The following is a 16,538-nucleotide window of genomic DNA, read 5'->3' as shown; positions in this document are numbered from 1 at the left end:
GTCGTTCTAACATACACTTGAGACTCCTCGACATGAGGGGGCAAAATTCGGTCGCGCCCTATTTGGGGCATTAAGTTTTAACTTTATGAAAGTTAGTGCCCGCCGAAATGGCTTGTAAAATTGTGGGAAATTGAGCGTTTTTGCCGCAGGAGTAAAGGGGGCGGCTAATGGCCTCAGTGGGGCGCTACAGGGGCGCTATTGCTAGAGCGTTACTCAATTTCAGTTGACTTGCATTCGGTAATCAGCCTTCAATCCTTGCGTCTAGCTCATTCCAGCTCTTAAAGGGAAGGTCATTATAAGCTGCAGCTGCTCGTTTTCAGCATTGCTGCACTTGAGTCAGAATCTCTCAGCAACGGAGACACCTTTGTGCGATGGCTCGAGCAAATCCTGCTGCAAGGGCAAGGGCCACGCGCTTCAATAATGTGGCGTTGGAGACATTGGTGGGGGCAGTGGAGAGAAGGAGGGAATCGCTGTTCCCTGCATCTGGGAGTGGGCCATTGCCCCAGGTCTTCAGGACGATGTGTAGAGAAGTTGCTGAGGAGGTGTCGGCCAGCGCTTTGGTAGGTTGACAAATCGCTGCAGAAATACCACCAACGCTGTCTCCGCAAGATCCTGCAAGTCCACTGGGAGGATAGAGACACCAACGTCAGTGTTCTCGATCATAATATGTCCTTACTATACAGTACAAATGTACACGAGGCCCATACTGGAGAGAAGGTCACTCTGTGACCAGTAGCCTTTATTTGCCAGCACTGAAGTGATGAAGGTGGGTGGAGCTTCCCCTTTTATACCTGAAAGTCCAGGTTAGGAGTGTCTCCCACAAGTTCACCACCTAGTGGTCAATGTTCTCACGGTGTACAACTTAGATCAGTTTATACATGGATTACAATGACAGTAGAATACATGACATCACCTGCCCCCCAAAGTCTTATTGGGATCACAGGTTAAGTCTCTCTGGTGTTTTACACTCCCTTGTAGAGCGCCTGAGTTGGAGCTCCGGTTGTTGGGCGCTGGCCTGAGTGTCTCGTGTTTGCGGTGCCTCAGGCCTGTCCGGACTGCCCACAGTGACTGGGCTCTCCTCCACTTGGTTCCGGTGTTCGGTCACCTGTGGTGGAGTGAACTCTACATCGTGTTCTTCCTCTGCTTCTTCTATGGGGTTGCTGAACCTTCTTTTTGTTTGATCCACGTGTTTGCAGCAGATTTGTCCATTGGTAAGTTTAACTACCAGAATCCTATTCCCCTCTTTGGCAATCACAGTGCCTGCGAGCCGTTTGGGTCCTGCAGCGTAGTTGAGGGCAAAAACAGGGTCATTGACATCAATACATCGCACCCTCGCATTCCCGTCATGGTAGTCACATTGTGACCGGCGCCTGCTCTCAACAATTTCTTTCATGGTGGGGTGTATAAGGGATAACCTGGTTTTGAGTGTCCTTTTCATTAGCGGGTGGAACCCCTGTGAGCGAGTGTGGTCGGGATCTATTGGCCAACAGGAGGGGTGATCAGCGGCTTTGTAGGGAACCTGCTTGGATTCTGAGCATCCCCTGTTTGATTATCTGCACTGCTCGTTCCACCTGGCCATTTGAGGCTGGCTTGAATGGTGCCGTTCTGACATGGTTGATACCATTTACTGCCATGAAGTCCTGGAATTCAATGCTTGTAAAGCATGGGCCGTTGTCGCTGACCAAGACGTCCAGTAGACCATGGGCGGCGAACATTGCTCATAGACTTTCTACCGTGGCAGAGGATGTGCTTGAATTGAGAATGTCACACTCGATCCATTTGGAGTAGGCGTCTACTACAACCAAAAACATTTTTCCCATGAAAGGACCTGCGTAGTCCACATGGATGCATGACCAAGGCTTGGTGGGCCAGGACCAGGGGCTAAGGGGTGCTTCCCTGGGCGCATTGCCCAGCTGGGCACACGTGTTGCACCTGCGAACACAAAGTTCCAGGTCTGCATCTATCCCTGGTCACCAAACGTGTGACCTGGCAATTGCCTTCATCATGATAATGCCCGGGTGCTCATTGTGGAGTTCTCGGATGGACGCCTCTCTACCCATCTGGGGCATGACTACTCGGTTTCCCCATAGTCAGCAATAGAGAGTTCATCCTTGCGCCTGTGAAATGGTTTAAATTCCTCAGGGCATGCCCCGTATGTGGCTGCCCAATCCCCATTCAGGACACATTTCTTGACTAAAGACAGTAGCGGGTCTCTATTTGTCCAGACTTTGATCTGACGGGCTGTCACGGGTGAGCCTTTGCTTTCGAAAGCTTCAACAGCCATGACCATCTCAGCAGCATGCTCGGTTGCCCCCTCGGTGGTGGCTAGTGGGAGCCTGCTGAGTGCATCGGCGCAGTTTTCAGTGCCCGATCTGTGCCAAATTGTATAGTCATAGATGGCTAACGTGAGTGCCCACCTCTGTATGCGGGCCGGCGCATTTGCATTTATGGCCTTGTTGTCGGCCAAAAGGGACGTTAGGGGTTTGTGATCTGTCTCCAGCTCAAATTTCCTGCCAAACAGGTACTGGTGCATTTTTTTTTACTGCACTTCCTTTTCTACCATCCCGTAGCCCCTTTCTGCCTGGGACAGATTTCTGGAGGTATCAGCTGTAACTGACCCTTGGCATTCACATGCTGCAACACACACCTGACCCCATAGGACGACGCATCGTATGTTAAAACAAGTTTCTTACATGGGTCATATAGCATTATCAGATTGTTGGAGCATAACAAATTGCGTATTCTATCAAAAGCCCTTTCCTGGCTGTCCCCCCAGACCCATTCGCGATCTTGGCGCAGGAGCACGTGTAGCGGCTCTAACAGCGTGCTCAATTTGGGAAGAAAGTTACCAAAATAGTTCAGGAGCCCCAGGAACGAATGCAGCTCTGTCATGTTACGGGGTCTGGGTGCTCTCTGGATCGCTTCCGTTTTGGACGCAGTAGGTCTGATCCCGTCTGCTGCTACCCTCCTCCCCAGGAATTCTACCTCTGGAGCTAGGAAAACACACTTCGCCTTTTTCAGTCGCAGACCTATCCGCTCCAGTCTGCGTAGCATCTCCTCCAGGTTGTGGAGGTGTTCTTCAGTATCGCTACCCGTGATGAGGATGTCATCTTGAAAAACCACCGTCCTTGGAAACGACTTGAGGAGACTTTCCATGTTTCGTTGAAAGATCGCGGCGGCCGAGCGAATCCCGAACGGACATCTGTTGTACTCAAACAACCCCTTGTGTGTCGTGATGGTGGTCAGCTTCTTCGACTCACTCGCCAGCTCCTGTGTCATGTAAGATGAGGTCAGGTCAAATTTTGAAAAAGGTTTGCCACCAGATAGCTTTGCAAAGAGGTCCTCCGCTCTCGGTAGCGGGTACTGGTCTTGAAGTGACACCTGATTTATGGTGGCCTTGTAATCACCACATATCCTGACTGACCCATCCGCCTTGAGCACCGGCACAATCGGGCTCACCCAGTCACTGAATTCGACTGGCGAGATGATGCCTTCCCTCAGCAGGCAGTCCAATTCGCCTTCTATCTTTTCCCGCATCACGTACGGCACCGCTCTGGCCTTGTGGTGTACTGGCCTGGCATCCGGGTTTATGTGAATCACTACCTTGGTCCCCATGAAAGTGTCGCTGCTGGGTTGAAATAGTGAATCAAATTTGTCCAGGACCTGTGAGCATGATATTCGCTCCACAGAAGAAATTGCATTGACATCGCCCCATTTCTAGTTCATGACAGCAAGCCAACTCCTCCCCAGCAGTGCGGGACTGTCCCCTGGGACAATCCAGAGTGGCAACCTGTTCTCTGAATCTTTGTTGGTCACGACTACCGTGGCGCTGCCGAGCACCGGAATGATGATCTTTGTATATGTCCGTAGCTATGCGTCAATCGGCAATAATTTTGGCCTCCTGACCTTGGACGCCCACAACTGTTGAACTGTTTGATACTCATCAGGGACTGGCGGGCCCCCGTGTCTAGCTCCATTGATACCGGGATGCCATTGAGGAGCACTTTGATCAGCATCGGTGGCGTCCTGGTATATGAACTGTATATGTGCTCCACATGAACTTCAGCTTCCAGCTATTTCCCCCAGTGTTCATTTGGCCTCATAGGGTTTACTTTGGGCCCGTCCTCCTCGTACATCAACCTGGCTGCAGGCTTCCTGCACATACGCGCCAAGTGACCGCTGACGTTGCAATTTCTGCAGGTATATTGCTGATACCTACAAGTTCTGGCTGTGTGTTTGCCTTCACACCTCCAACATGAGCCGTTGTTGGAAACAAAAGGTCCATTACCAGTCGATCGTCTCTGACTGTCTCTGTAACTGTCCTTAAACGCACCATTAACAGGTGTTGGTGGCCCCATTACTGGCCGCATTGTCCCTTGCGACGGCATGAATCGCCGTTCAGCTAGCCATTGTCTCTGTTGAATTCCCCCTTTTGGTTTGACTACATGATCGGGCATGTCCGATTGCCCCTGTCTGCCTGGAGAACTGTGTGCCATGTTAACAATGTTGACTCCCTGTCCATTTGCTGCATTTAAATCAAGATTTTTGGCAAACATCATTCTGGTCTCTTCCTCCCCTGAGATAAATGTCTGGGCCATCAAAGCCGCCGTTTCCAGGGTCAAGTCTTTGGTCTCAATCAGTTTCCTGAAAACCCCAGTGTGCGCGATGCCCTCAATAAAAAAGTATCGCAGCATCTGCACTCTGCATGCATCTGGGAACTTACATAGGCTCGCCAGTCGCTGGAGGTCTGCCACGAAGTCTGGAACGCTTTGCCCTTTTCACCGCCGGTGCGTGTAAAACCGGTATTTCGCCATGTGCATGCTGCTCGCCTGTTTAAAGTGTTCCCCGATCAACTTACTGAGCTCTTCAAAAGTCTTGTCCGCCGGCTTCTCTGGCACTAGAAGGTCCTTCATCAGGGAGTACGTCCTGGATCCACAAACCGTCAGGAGATGAGCCCTGCGTTTGTCGGCCGAATCCTGTCCCAGCCATTCCTTGGTGACGAAACTTTGCTGTAGTCTCTCAATAAAATCGTCCCAATCATCACCAACACAATACCTCGCGTCTGTGCTGCTAGTGACCATGCTCGCGTGGTTTAAATCCCAGTTTCTCGTCGCCAATAATATGTCCTTACTATACAGTACAAATGCACACGAGGCCTATACTAGAGAGAAGGTCACTCTGTGACCAGTAACCTTTATTTGCCAGCACTGAAGTGGAGAAGATGGGTGGAGCTTCCCCTTTTATACCTGAAAGTCCAGGTTAGGAGTGTCTCCCACAAGTTCACCACCTAGTGGTCAGTCTTCTCACGGTGTACAACTTAGGTCAGTTTATACATGGATTACAATGACAGTAGAATACATGACAGATCAGGCCCACATCCCCAGCAATGAAGCACTGACCACACTCGACCAGCTCTGTTTGGCGGGCCACATTGTCTGCATGACCGACTCGAGATTCCCAAAGCAAGCGCTCTACTCGGACCTCCTACACGGCAAGCGAGCCCCGGGTGGGCAGAGGAAATGTTTCAAGGACGCCTTCAAAGCCTCTTTGATAAATTGCAACATCGCCACCGACATCTTGGAATCCCTAGCCAAAGATCGCCCAAAGTAGCTATTTATTTATTAACTGAGTTTAAATACTCCAGCTGCCACGGTGGGATTTGAACTCATGTTGATTGAGAGCTAAATATTGGCCAGGACACCGGGATAACTCCCCTGCTCTTCTTCGAAATTGTGACATGGGATCTTTTACATCTATCTGTGAGAGCAGACGGTACCTCCGTTTAATGTCTCATCTGAACGACAGCACCAGCGGCAATGCAACGCTCCCTCAGCACTGCACTGGAGTCTCAGCCTAGATTTTTGTGCTCAAATCCCTGGAGTGGAACTTGAACCCACAACCTTCTGACTCAGAGGCGAGGGTGCGACCCACTGAGCCGCGGCTAACAGTTAGAACATTCGATTCAGCTAATACAGGTAAAAGACAATTGTTGCATCCGTCAAAAGAAATGTATGAAGGAAGACCATATGTGCTTGTCTTGCAGATCCTTTCAGGATTGACCTTTGTGGATAAATGCAGGCATTTCCGCTTTGGTTTTATCTGCTGGATAGAACTGATTCCCTCCAGGTAACTGACCTTTTGTTTTTCATTGGGTTATGCACTGGGAATACTACAGGATGCCACCATTCATAGCTGACCTCTCTAAATCAATCAAAGTCCCACACTGACAAAACATACATCAGGCTAAATGTGACCAATTTGTATTTCTTCAGAAAAGTAATATTACACAGAAGCAATACCCAGATCGTATTAACTAGCAACATATTACTTAACTTTCACTGGTATATTAACACGCTTTATGAGTGCAAGCTAAGAAGCATTTGAGTGTACTTAAAGTCACTAGCCCCAAAGAGGCTCAGTCATTGAGTATATTCAAGACAGATCGATAGATTTTTGGAAATCAAGCGATATGGGGATAATGCAGAAAGTTGAGATAGAAGATCAGCCATGATCTGATTGAATGGCGGAGCAGGCTCGAGGGGCTGAATGGCCACCCTATCTCCAAAAGCAAAGCTTGTAAAAAGATTTATGCACAGAAAGCCTGAATGAAAAATATAAAACAATATTGCACGATTTCTGTTCTAATTCACAGTTTCAGCAAGCTTTCTGTTTACTAATGAATATATGTAAAACAATGAATATAAGAATGTAAGAAATAGGAATAGGAGTAGACCCTACGGCCCCTCGAGCTTGCTCCGCCATTCAATAAGATAATGGCTGATCTGATCTTGGCCTCAACTCCACTTTCCTGCCTGTTCCCCATAATCCTTGACTCGCCTATCGTTCAACAATCTGTCTATCTCAGCTCTGAATATATTCAATGACCCAGCTTCCACAGCTCTCTGGGACAGAGAATTCCACTCTGAGAAAAGAAATTCCTCCTCATCTCCATCTTAAGTGGGCGACCCCTTATTCTGAAACAATACCTAGTTCTAGATTCCCCCATGAGGGGAAACATCCATTTTGCATCTACTCTGTCAAGCCCCCTCAGAATCTTATATATTTCAATAAGATCACCTCTCATTCTTCTAAACTCCAATGAGTATAGGCCCAACCTGCTCAACCTTTGCTCATAAGACAACCAGAAAAAGCAGCAAACCTGAGGACTGAGAGAAATTTAGAATTCAGCAGATGAGGACAAAGGGTTTAATTAGGAGGGGGAAAATAGAGTATGAGAGGAAGCTTGCAGGGAACATAAAAACTGACTGCAAAAGCTTCTTTAGATATGTGAAGAGAAAAAGATTAGTGAAGATCAACATAGGTCCTTTGCAGTCAGAATCAGGTGAATTTATTATGGGGAACAAAGAAATGGCAGACCAATTGAACAAATACTTTGGATCTGTCTTCACTAAGGAAGACACAAGTAACCTTCTGGAAATACTAGGGGTTCGAAGGTCTAGCGAAAAGGAGGAACTGAAAGAAATCCTTATTAGTCAGGAAATTGTGTTCGGGAAATTGATGGGATTGAAGGCTGATAAATCCCCAGGGCCTGATAGGCTGCATCCCAGAGTACTTAAGGAAGTGGCCCTCGAAATAGTGGATGCATTGGTGATCATTTTCCAACATTCTATTGACTCTGGATCAGTTCCTATGGACTGGAGGGTAGCTAATGTAACACGGCTTTTTAAAAAAGGAGGGAGAGAGAAAACAGGGAATTATAGACCGGTTAGCCTGACATCGGTGGTGGGGAAAATGGAATCAATTATTAAAGATGAAATAGCAGCTCATTTGGAAAGCAGTGACAGGATCGGTCCAAGTCAGCATGGATTTATGAAAGGGAAATCATGCTTGACAAATCTAGAATTTTTTGAGGATGTAACTAGTAGAGTGTGCAAGGGAGAACCAGTGGATGTAGTGTATTTGGACTTTCAAAAGGCTTTTGACAAGGTTCCACACAAGAGATTAGTGTGCAAAATTAAGCCACATGGTACTGGGGATAACATACTGACGTGGATAGAGAACTGGTTGGCAGACAGGAAGCAGAGAGTCGGAATAAATGGGTCCTTTTCTGAATGGCAGGCAATGACCAGTGGGGTGCCGCAGAGTTCAGTGCTGGGACCCCAGCTATTTACAATATACATCAATGATTTTAAATGAAGGAATTGAATGTAATATCTCCAAGTTTGCAGATGACACTAAGCTGGGTGGCGTGTGAGCTGTGAGGAGGATGCTATATGAATGGTGACAGATTAGGAAAAGGGGAGGTGCAACGAGACCTGGGTGCCATGCAACATCAATCATTGAAGGTTGGCATGCAGGTACAGCAGGCAGTGAAGAAGGCAAATAGCATGTTGGCCTTCATAGCTAGAGGATTTGAGTATAGAAGCAGGGAGGTCTTACTGCAGTTTTACAGAGCCTTGGTGAGGCCACACCTGGAATATTGTGTTCAGTTTTGGTCTCCTAAGCTGAGGAAGGAGGTTCTTGCTATTGTTCACCAGATTTGATTCCTGGGATGGCAGGACTGACATATGAGGAGAGACTGGATCAACTGGGCTTGTATCCACTGGAGTTTAGAAGAATGAGAGGGGATCTCATAGAAACATATAACATTCAGATGGGATTGGACAGGTTAGAGGCAGGAAGAATGTTCCCATTGCTGGGGAGTTCCAGAACCAGGGGTCATAGTCTAAGAATAAAAGGTAAGCCATTTAGGACAGAGATGAGGAGAAACTTCTTCTCTCAGAGAGTGGTTAACCTGTGGATTTCTCTACTGCAGAAAGTTGTTGAGGCCAGTTCATATATTCAAAAGGGAGTTAGTTATGGCCCTCACGGCCAAAGGGATCAAGGAATATGGAGAGACAGCAGGAAAGTGGTACTGAGGTTGAATGATCAGCCATGATCTTATTGAATGGCGGTGCAAGCTCGAAGGGCTGATTGGCCTGCTCCTGCACCTAATTTCTATGTTTCTATGTTTCTAACCCCTTCATCCCAGGGATCAACCTCGTGAACCTTCTCTGGACTGCCTCCAATGCATGTATATTGTGATTTTTATTTTAGCAATTGAATCAGAAGATCAAAGCTGACAAAGGAGAAACTGATCCCCTGGAATAAGGCGTCTGGGACTGTTCACCTTCACCTCTGAACACAACATCAGATTTAGATGCTGCTTTATTCTCTGGCTGGATATACCCCCGCAGTTCTCAGATGCACTCATGTTATTTAGTATCTAAGAAGGTTGTTGCACCATAGAAGCACTGTGAAAAAGGGAAGGCTCAATAAAAATTTCCCTCATGTACACAAAGTTGTTTTAATTCTTTGCAGTCCAATCATTTGCTTTGCCAACTGTTGATTAATTCCTTTACACACAGTATTATCACATAGAAATACACAAAATTTATAGCACAGAAGCAGGCCCAACAGGTCCATGTTGGTGTTAATGTTCCACACGAGCCTCCTCCCACCCATTTTCATCTAACACTAGAGAAATCCTTTCTCCCTCATGTGTTCATCTAGTTTCCTGTTAAATGCATCTATGGTATTTGCTTCAAAGCAGGACAAATACAATCCAGCCAATTACTGCCCCATCAGTTTACTCTCAATAATCAGCAAAGTGATGGAAGGTGTCGTTGACAGTGCCATTCACAACTCCTCAGATAATGAAGCAGTCCGTGCCTTCATGCAGCAAGACCTGGATGACAGTCAGGTCTTCTGATATGTGACAAGTAACATTCATGCCACACAAGTGCCAGGCAATGACCATCTCTAACAAGCGAGAGTCTAACCTCCTCCCTATGATATTCAATGGCATTACCATCGCCGAATCTCCCACCGTCAACACTGGAGCAATAAGAACGGGTCAGAGGTTGGGTATTCTTTGCCGAGTGTCTCATCTCCTAACTCCCCAAAGCCTTTCCACCATCTACAAGGCACATGTCAGGAATGTGATAGAATACTCTCCACTTGCCTGGATGAGTGCAGCTCCAACAACACACAAGAAGTTCCACACCATCTTGGGCAAAGCAGCCCGCTTGATTGGCTCCCCATTCATCACCTTAAACATTCACTCCCTCCATCACTGGTGCACCGTGGCTGCAGTGTGTACCATCTATAAGATGCTCTGCAGCAACTTGCCAAGGCTTCTTCGGCAGCACTTCCCAAACCTGCGACCTCTACCACCTAGAAGGACAAGGCAGCAAGCGCATGGGAACACCATCACCTGCAAGATCCCCTCCAAGTCACACACCATCCTGACTTGGAAACATCTCACCGTTCCTTCATCGTCCCTGGGTCAAAATCCTGGAACTCCCTCCCTGACAGCACCTTCACCACACGGACTGCAGCAGTTCAAGAAGGCGGCTCACCACCACCTGCTCAAAGGCAATTAAGGATGGGCAATAAATGCTGGCCTTGCCAGAGATGCCCACATCCCGTGAACAAATTAAAAAAAAATTACTCCTTGTGGTAGTAAGTTCCACATTCTCACCACTCTCTGGGTGAAAAGCTTTCTCCTGAATTCCCTATTGGATTTATTAGTGACTATCTTATATTCATGGCCCCTAGTTTTGGTCTCCCCACAAATGGAAACATCTTCTCTACGTTTACCCTATCGAACTTCTTCAAAATATTAACGATCTCTATAAGGTCACCCCTCAGCCTTCTCTATTCTGGAGAAAAGAGCCCCAGCCTGTTCAATATTTATGATTACCTCATCCATTCTTCAATGCAATTTAGATAACGTGGCTCTGAAAATCTGAATTCCGAAATTTCAGAAACAATTATACAGACATGTGAAATATGTTTTGGGGGGGTGGGGGGCTGCATGGTTGATGCTTTCCCTCTCTGAAACCAGGAATCAAAGTCAATGCAAAAAATGTACGATTGATTCTTGCATGTAGATTATGTAAATACAACCTTCAGCTGAATATCATCATCATCATTATAAACAGTCCCTCGAATCGAGGATGACTTGCTTCCACATCAAAAAGTTTCAATGAAGGACCTAAAATTCCAGGTCCGAACTAAATCTTGGAGGGTGGAAGATGCCTGTGCTTGGATTATTTTAACGTGTAGTTGGCCGTTGCACACCAGCTAGGTCTTGATCCAGTAGCAAGGATTAACCAAGACGACTGGAGACCAACTCTGCTGCACGGACCCAGTGCGCACACATATCGCAATGTGGGCTGGTCTGTGCTGCCCCCGGGCCCTCGCCTCTTCTGGGCCCCGAACTCTCGCCTCTCTTGGGTCCCGATCACGTCCCTCTACAGTCTCTCGCCGCTCATTCGCCCTGACCTTGCCGCTCCTGCAGCACATGCCCACGCTCCAATCACTGATCTGGACCTTGGTGATGTCCCTTTTCACTGCCGTTGCTCTCCTGCTCCAGCATGTGCTGCTCCCTGGAGTGGTATGCTGCTACGCTGCTCCTTCCGTTCTTCGGCCTGCTCCGATGGTGCTCGCAGGCCGGGGGCTCGTGCAGACGTGCGTGCAGCTGAATATAACTGACACTGAGCCAAAGAAGGAGACATTAGGACAGGTGACCAAAAGCTTGGCAAGGAGATAGATTTTAAGGAGCATCGCAAAGGAGGAGAGGGCTGATGAGAGGGAATTCCAGAGATTCGGCTGCCAATGGTGGGCCGAAGTAAGTGGGAGGATGCACAAGAGGGCAGAGTTGGATGAATGCAGAGATCCGGGAGGATTGTAAGGCTGGAGAAGGTTACAGTGATAGATAGGGGTGAGGCCATGGAGGGATTTGAACATGAGGATGAGAATTTTGAAATCGAGGCATTGCTTGACCAATGTAGTCAGCGAGCACAGGGGTGATGGCTGAATGGGACTTGGTGCGAGTTAGGATGCGGACAGCAGAGACCCTTGTTCAAGAAAAGAAAAGAAAGACTTGGATTTATATATGGGCCCGAATTTGGTGAAGGCCCCCGCCCGCCCAAGGCCGCCAAAGGATTGCCGATGACCACCGAGGTCCCTGACAGTTCTTTGGGCGGGGTTTTCATCAGAAAGGTCCCTTGAAGGTCGGTGGGTGGCAAAACAGCAACGTATGCCGCCAATCTGGGCGGGAGCTGGCGGGAGCTCTCATTTTCGGCGGCAAATGTGCTTGCCGCCCAAGTGCCGCCAATGATGGAGTTGGGCCCACGGAGGGTTGAACACCTAAAAATAACAAGCATTAAAAAAAACATCTGACGATCTTCAGGGGACCCCATCCAGGTAAGTCCCTATAAAGAAATAAATGTAAAAAAATGTCACTAACTTGTTTTCCCCCATCTTCACACTTACCGTTGAGGACAGAGCTGCCTGCACACAGCGGTCCACCACCGTCCTGCCACCGACTCCCGCCTGCACCAATCTGGCATCTTGGCGGGCGGGAGTGTACATTCGCGCATCGGTCATCCGCTGATGTCGGCGGGCGCTTCCCGGCGGCTCTCCCCTCCCGCCCAATCCAGCCCACTGGGGCACTGGGCGGTCCGAGCATAGGAATGTCGGCGGCAGTGGGCAGTGAGTGCATCGATTTCGGCCCCCATAGAGCCTTTCACGACCATCGTGCATCTCAAAGCGCTTTACAGCCAATGAAGTACTTTTGACATGTAGTGTCTGTTGTAATGTAGGAAACACGGTAGAAAATTTGCGCACAGCAAGCTCCCACAAACAGCAATGTGATACTGATCAGATAATCTGTTTTTGTTATGTTGATTGAGGGATAAATATTGGCCCAGGACACCAAGGATAACTCCCCTGCTCTTCTTCAAAATAGTGTCATGGGATCTTTTACATTCACCTGAGAGAGCAGATGGGGCCTCGGTTAAAACATTTTATCTGAAAGACAACACTTCCAACAGTGCAGCACTCCCTCAGCACTGCACTGGAGCATCACCCTAGATTTATGTGCACAGGTCCCTAGAGTGCAACTTGAACCCACAACCTTTCTGACTCAGAGGCAACTGAGCTACCAACTGAGCCATGGTGGATGCAGAAGGCAGCTAAGAATAAACCAGATTACTATAGACCAGTTACTCTGATGCTAGTTGTGGGCAAACCTTTAGGGCCCAAATTCAGATTTATTTTGGTGCAAAAGTGGTTTAGTTCCAGTTAGGCTGCTGCAATTTGGACTATAAGTCACATATGGCAGAGTTACACTCCTTCTATAATATGTGCTGAATTCTGATAGAATTGGCTGGTGGCAGAAGATGTTCCACTCCCCAAGGTATTGGTTGCCAACTCTGGTTGGATGTCATTCCTGGAGGTAGCGTCACATGACCTTCCTGCCTCCAACCACCCCACCCCCACGTTCAAGCCATTGGTAGTCTGACACAACCATCCTCACAGCACATTGTCATTCCACACCAATTAGAAAGAGAACAGACTTCTTTAACCAAATGGATGCTTCCTGATTGTCTGGCGAATAGCCTTTCTATCCTACATCTCTAATACTTTTCTAACTCAGTGGGTAGCACTCTTGCCTCTGAGTCAGAAGGTTGTGGGTTCAAGTCCCACTCCAGGCTGACACTCCTGTGCAGTGCTGAGGGAGTGATGCACTATCGGAGGTGCCGTCTTTTGGATGAATGCCCTCTCAGGTTGATGTAAAAAATCCCACGGCACTATTTCGAAGGAGAGCAGGACAGTTCTTTCTGGTGTCCTGGTCCCTCAAACAACATAACACAAAACAGATTATCTGGTCATTATCACATTGCTGTTTGTGGGATCTTGCTGTGCGCAAATTGGCTGCCACGTTTCCCACATTGCAACAGTGACTACAGTCCAAAAGTACTTCATTGGCTGGAAAGTGCTTTGGGACGTCTGATGATTGTGAAAGGCGCTATATAAATGTAAGTCTTTCTTTACTATTTTGATTCTGGTTCTCGACCCTTCTGTCAATGGGAACGGTTTTGTATTAAGGTATTCTGCAAGCTAACCTGCCATTGCCCCTTTAACCAGCTGCCTGTGGTCCCCACCCCGGCGCAAAGTGCGCAGGCGCGCCTCCGGAATGCCGTTGCTACGCAGGTGCTTCCCTCAGCAACCGGGTGGCCGCAACCAAACTGGACTGACGCGGGCAGGTCTGACTGGCAGCTCTGTCGACCAATCAGAACCCAGAGGCCACGGACATCCTCCATCGCTAGCCAATCAACGGTCAGGAAGTGGAAGGGGCGGGACTTCCGCTCGCAAGTTGGCGGTGGGCTCGGCCGGGGCAGCTCAATGAAGAGGGACAGCGGCAGTGTGGAGGAAGTGGCGGCGGCGCTGGTGCGGGAGTATCTGAGCCGCAAGGTTGAGCGTCTCGGGGCAGCGACACTGGGGGCGGAGGGCCCGCGAGCAGGCTCACTGAGTGAGGGAGTGAGGGGATAGAGGGATGGGGAGATGGGGACAGAGGGATGGGGAGAGAGGGGACAGAGGGATGGGGAGAGAGGGGACAGAGGGATGGGGATAGAGGGATGGGGAGGGAGAGGGGGAATATAGGGATGGGGAGGATGAGGGGGGAGAGGGATAGAGGGATGGGGAGGATGAGGGGGGAGAGAGAGGGATGGGGAGGATGAGGGGAGAGAGAGAGGGATGGGGAGGATGAGGGGAGAGAGAGAGGGATGGGGAGGATGAGGGGGGAGAGAGAGGGATGGGGAGGATGAGGGGGGAGAGAGAGGGATGGGGAGGATGAGGAGGAGAGAGGGATGGGGAGGATGAGGGGGGAGAGAGGGATGAGGGGGGTGGGATTTGGGGGGGAGAGAGGGATGAGGGGGGTGGGATTTGGGGGAGAGGAGAGAGGGGGATGGGGGGAGGAGAGAGGGGGAGAGAGGGGGATGGAGGGAGGGGGATGGAGGGAGGGGGAAGGGAGAGAGGGGGAAGGGAGAGAGGGGATGGAGGGAGGGGGAAGGGAGAGAGGGGGATGGAGGGAGGGGGAAGGGAGAGAGGGGATGGAGGGAGGGGGAAGGGAGAGAGGGGGATGGAGGGAGGGGGAAGGGAGAGAGAGAGAGAGAGGGGGGAGGGGAGAAGGAGAGAGAGAGAGAGAGAGGGGGGATGGGGGGGATGGGGATGGAGGAGAGAGAGAGAGAGGGGATGGGGGGGATGGGGAGGAGGAGAGAGTGTGAGAGAGGGGGGGGATGGGGAGGGAGAGAGAGAGAGAGAGAGAGGGGGGATGGGAGGAGGAGGAGAGAGAGAGGGGGGGTAGAGAGAGAGGGGGGGATGGAGAGGAGAGAGAGAGAGAGAGAGGGGGGGATGGAAGGAGGAGAGAGAGGGGGGGATGGGGAGGAGGAGAGAGGAGGGGGGGATGGGGAGGAGAGAGAGAGAGAGAGAGAGAGAGGGGGGGGATGGGGAGGAGGGGAGAGAGAGAGAGAGAGAGGGGGGATGGGGAGGAGAGGAGAGAGAGAGAGAGAGAGAGGGGGTAGGGATGGGGAGAGAAGAGAGAGGGGGGGATGGGGAGGAGAGAGAGAGAGAGGGGGGATGGGGCAGAGGAGAGAGAGAGGAGAGGGGGGGGATGGGGAGGAGAGGAGGGGGAGGAGAGAGAGAGGGGGGAATGGGAGGGGAGAGGGGAGGGGAGAGAGAGAGAGAGAGGGGGGGGGAGGGAGAGAGAGAGAGAGGGGGGGAATGGGGAGGAGAGAGAGAGAGAGAGGGGGGGATGGGGAGGAGGAGAGAGAGAGAGAGAGAGGGGGGGATGGGGAGGAGAGAGAGAGAGAGAGAGGGGGATGGGGAGGAGGAGAGAGAGAGAGAGAGGGGGGGATGGGGAGGAGGAGAGAGAGAGAGAGGGGGGGATGGGGAGGAGAGAGAGGAGGAGAGAGAGAGAGAGGGGGATGGGGAGGAGAGAAGAGAGAGAGGGGGGGGATGGGAGAGGAGAGAGAGAGAGAGAGGGGGGAATGGGGAGAGGAGAGAGAGAGAGAGAGGGGGGGATGGGGAGAGGAGAGAGAGAGAGAGGGGGATGGGGAGGAGAGAGAGAGGGGGGGATGGGGGAGGAGGGAGAGAGAGAGGGGGGGATGGGGAGGAGAGAGAGAGGGGGGGATGGGGAGAGGAGAGAGAGAGAGGGGGGGATGAGGAGGAGAGAGAGGGGGGGATGGGGAGGAGGAGAGAGAGGGGGGGAGGGAGGAGGGAGAGAGAGAGAGGGGGGGGATGGGGAGGAGAGAGAGAGAGAGAGAGGGGGGATGGGGAGGAGAGAGAGAGAGGGGGGGATGGGGGAGGGTAGAGAGAGAGAGAGAGAGAGAGAGGGGGGGATGGGGAGGAGAGAGAGAGAGAGAGAGAGAGAGGGGGGGGGATGGGGAGGAGAGAGAGAGAGAGGGGGGGGATGGGGAGGGAGGAGAGAGAGAGAGAGGGGGGGGGGGATGGGAGGAGAGAGAGAGAGGAGGGGGGGGATGGGAGGAGAGAGAGAGAGAGAGAGAGGGGGGATGGGGAGGAGAGAGAGGGGGATGGGGAGAGAGAGAGGGGGGATGGGGAGGAGAGAGAGGGGGGGGATGGGGAGGAGAGAGAGGGGGGATGGGGGAGAGGGGAAGGAGAGAGAGAGAGGGGGGGGGATGGGAGGAGAGAGAGAGAGGGGGATGGGAGGAGAGAGAGAGAGGGGGGGG

General features: G+C 50.6%; 1 protein-coding gene and 1 long non-coding RNA gene across 2 annotated transcripts in view; both read left to right on the top strand.

The window, feature by feature from the left end:
• The window catches only part of LOC139264738 (uncharacterized), a 77,681-nt gene extending 68,421 nt beyond the window's left edge, over window positions 1-9,260 (top strand). Inside the window, exons 2-3 of the long non-coding RNA XR_011593406.1 lie at window positions 6,044-6,126; window positions 9,058-9,260. This is a non-coding gene — a long non-coding RNA (uncharacterized lncRNA). The remainder of the gene's footprint in view (window positions 1-6,043; window positions 6,127-9,057) is intronic.
• A 4,950-nt stretch (window positions 9,261-14,210) lies between these two features.
• Window positions 14,211-16,538, top strand: part of mindy4 (MINDY lysine 48 deubiquitinase 4) — a 278,164-nt gene continuing 275,836 nt past the window's right edge. The window contains exon 1 of the mRNA XM_070881748.1: window positions 14,211-14,265. The gene's annotated coding sequence lies outside the window, so the exon portion shown is untranslated. The remainder of the gene's footprint in view (window positions 14,266-16,538) is intronic.

The sequence above is a fragment of the Pristiophorus japonicus genome, chromosome 5, assembly GCF_044704955.1.
Source record: "Pristiophorus japonicus isolate sPriJap1 chromosome 5, sPriJap1.hap1, whole genome shotgun sequence".
Classification (NCBI taxonomy): Eukaryota; Metazoa; Chordata; class Chondrichthyes; family Pristiophoridae; genus Pristiophorus; species Pristiophorus japonicus.
The sequence above is the reverse complement of the archived record's forward strand: the minus strand, read 5'-3'. Positions and strand labels throughout refer to the sequence as shown.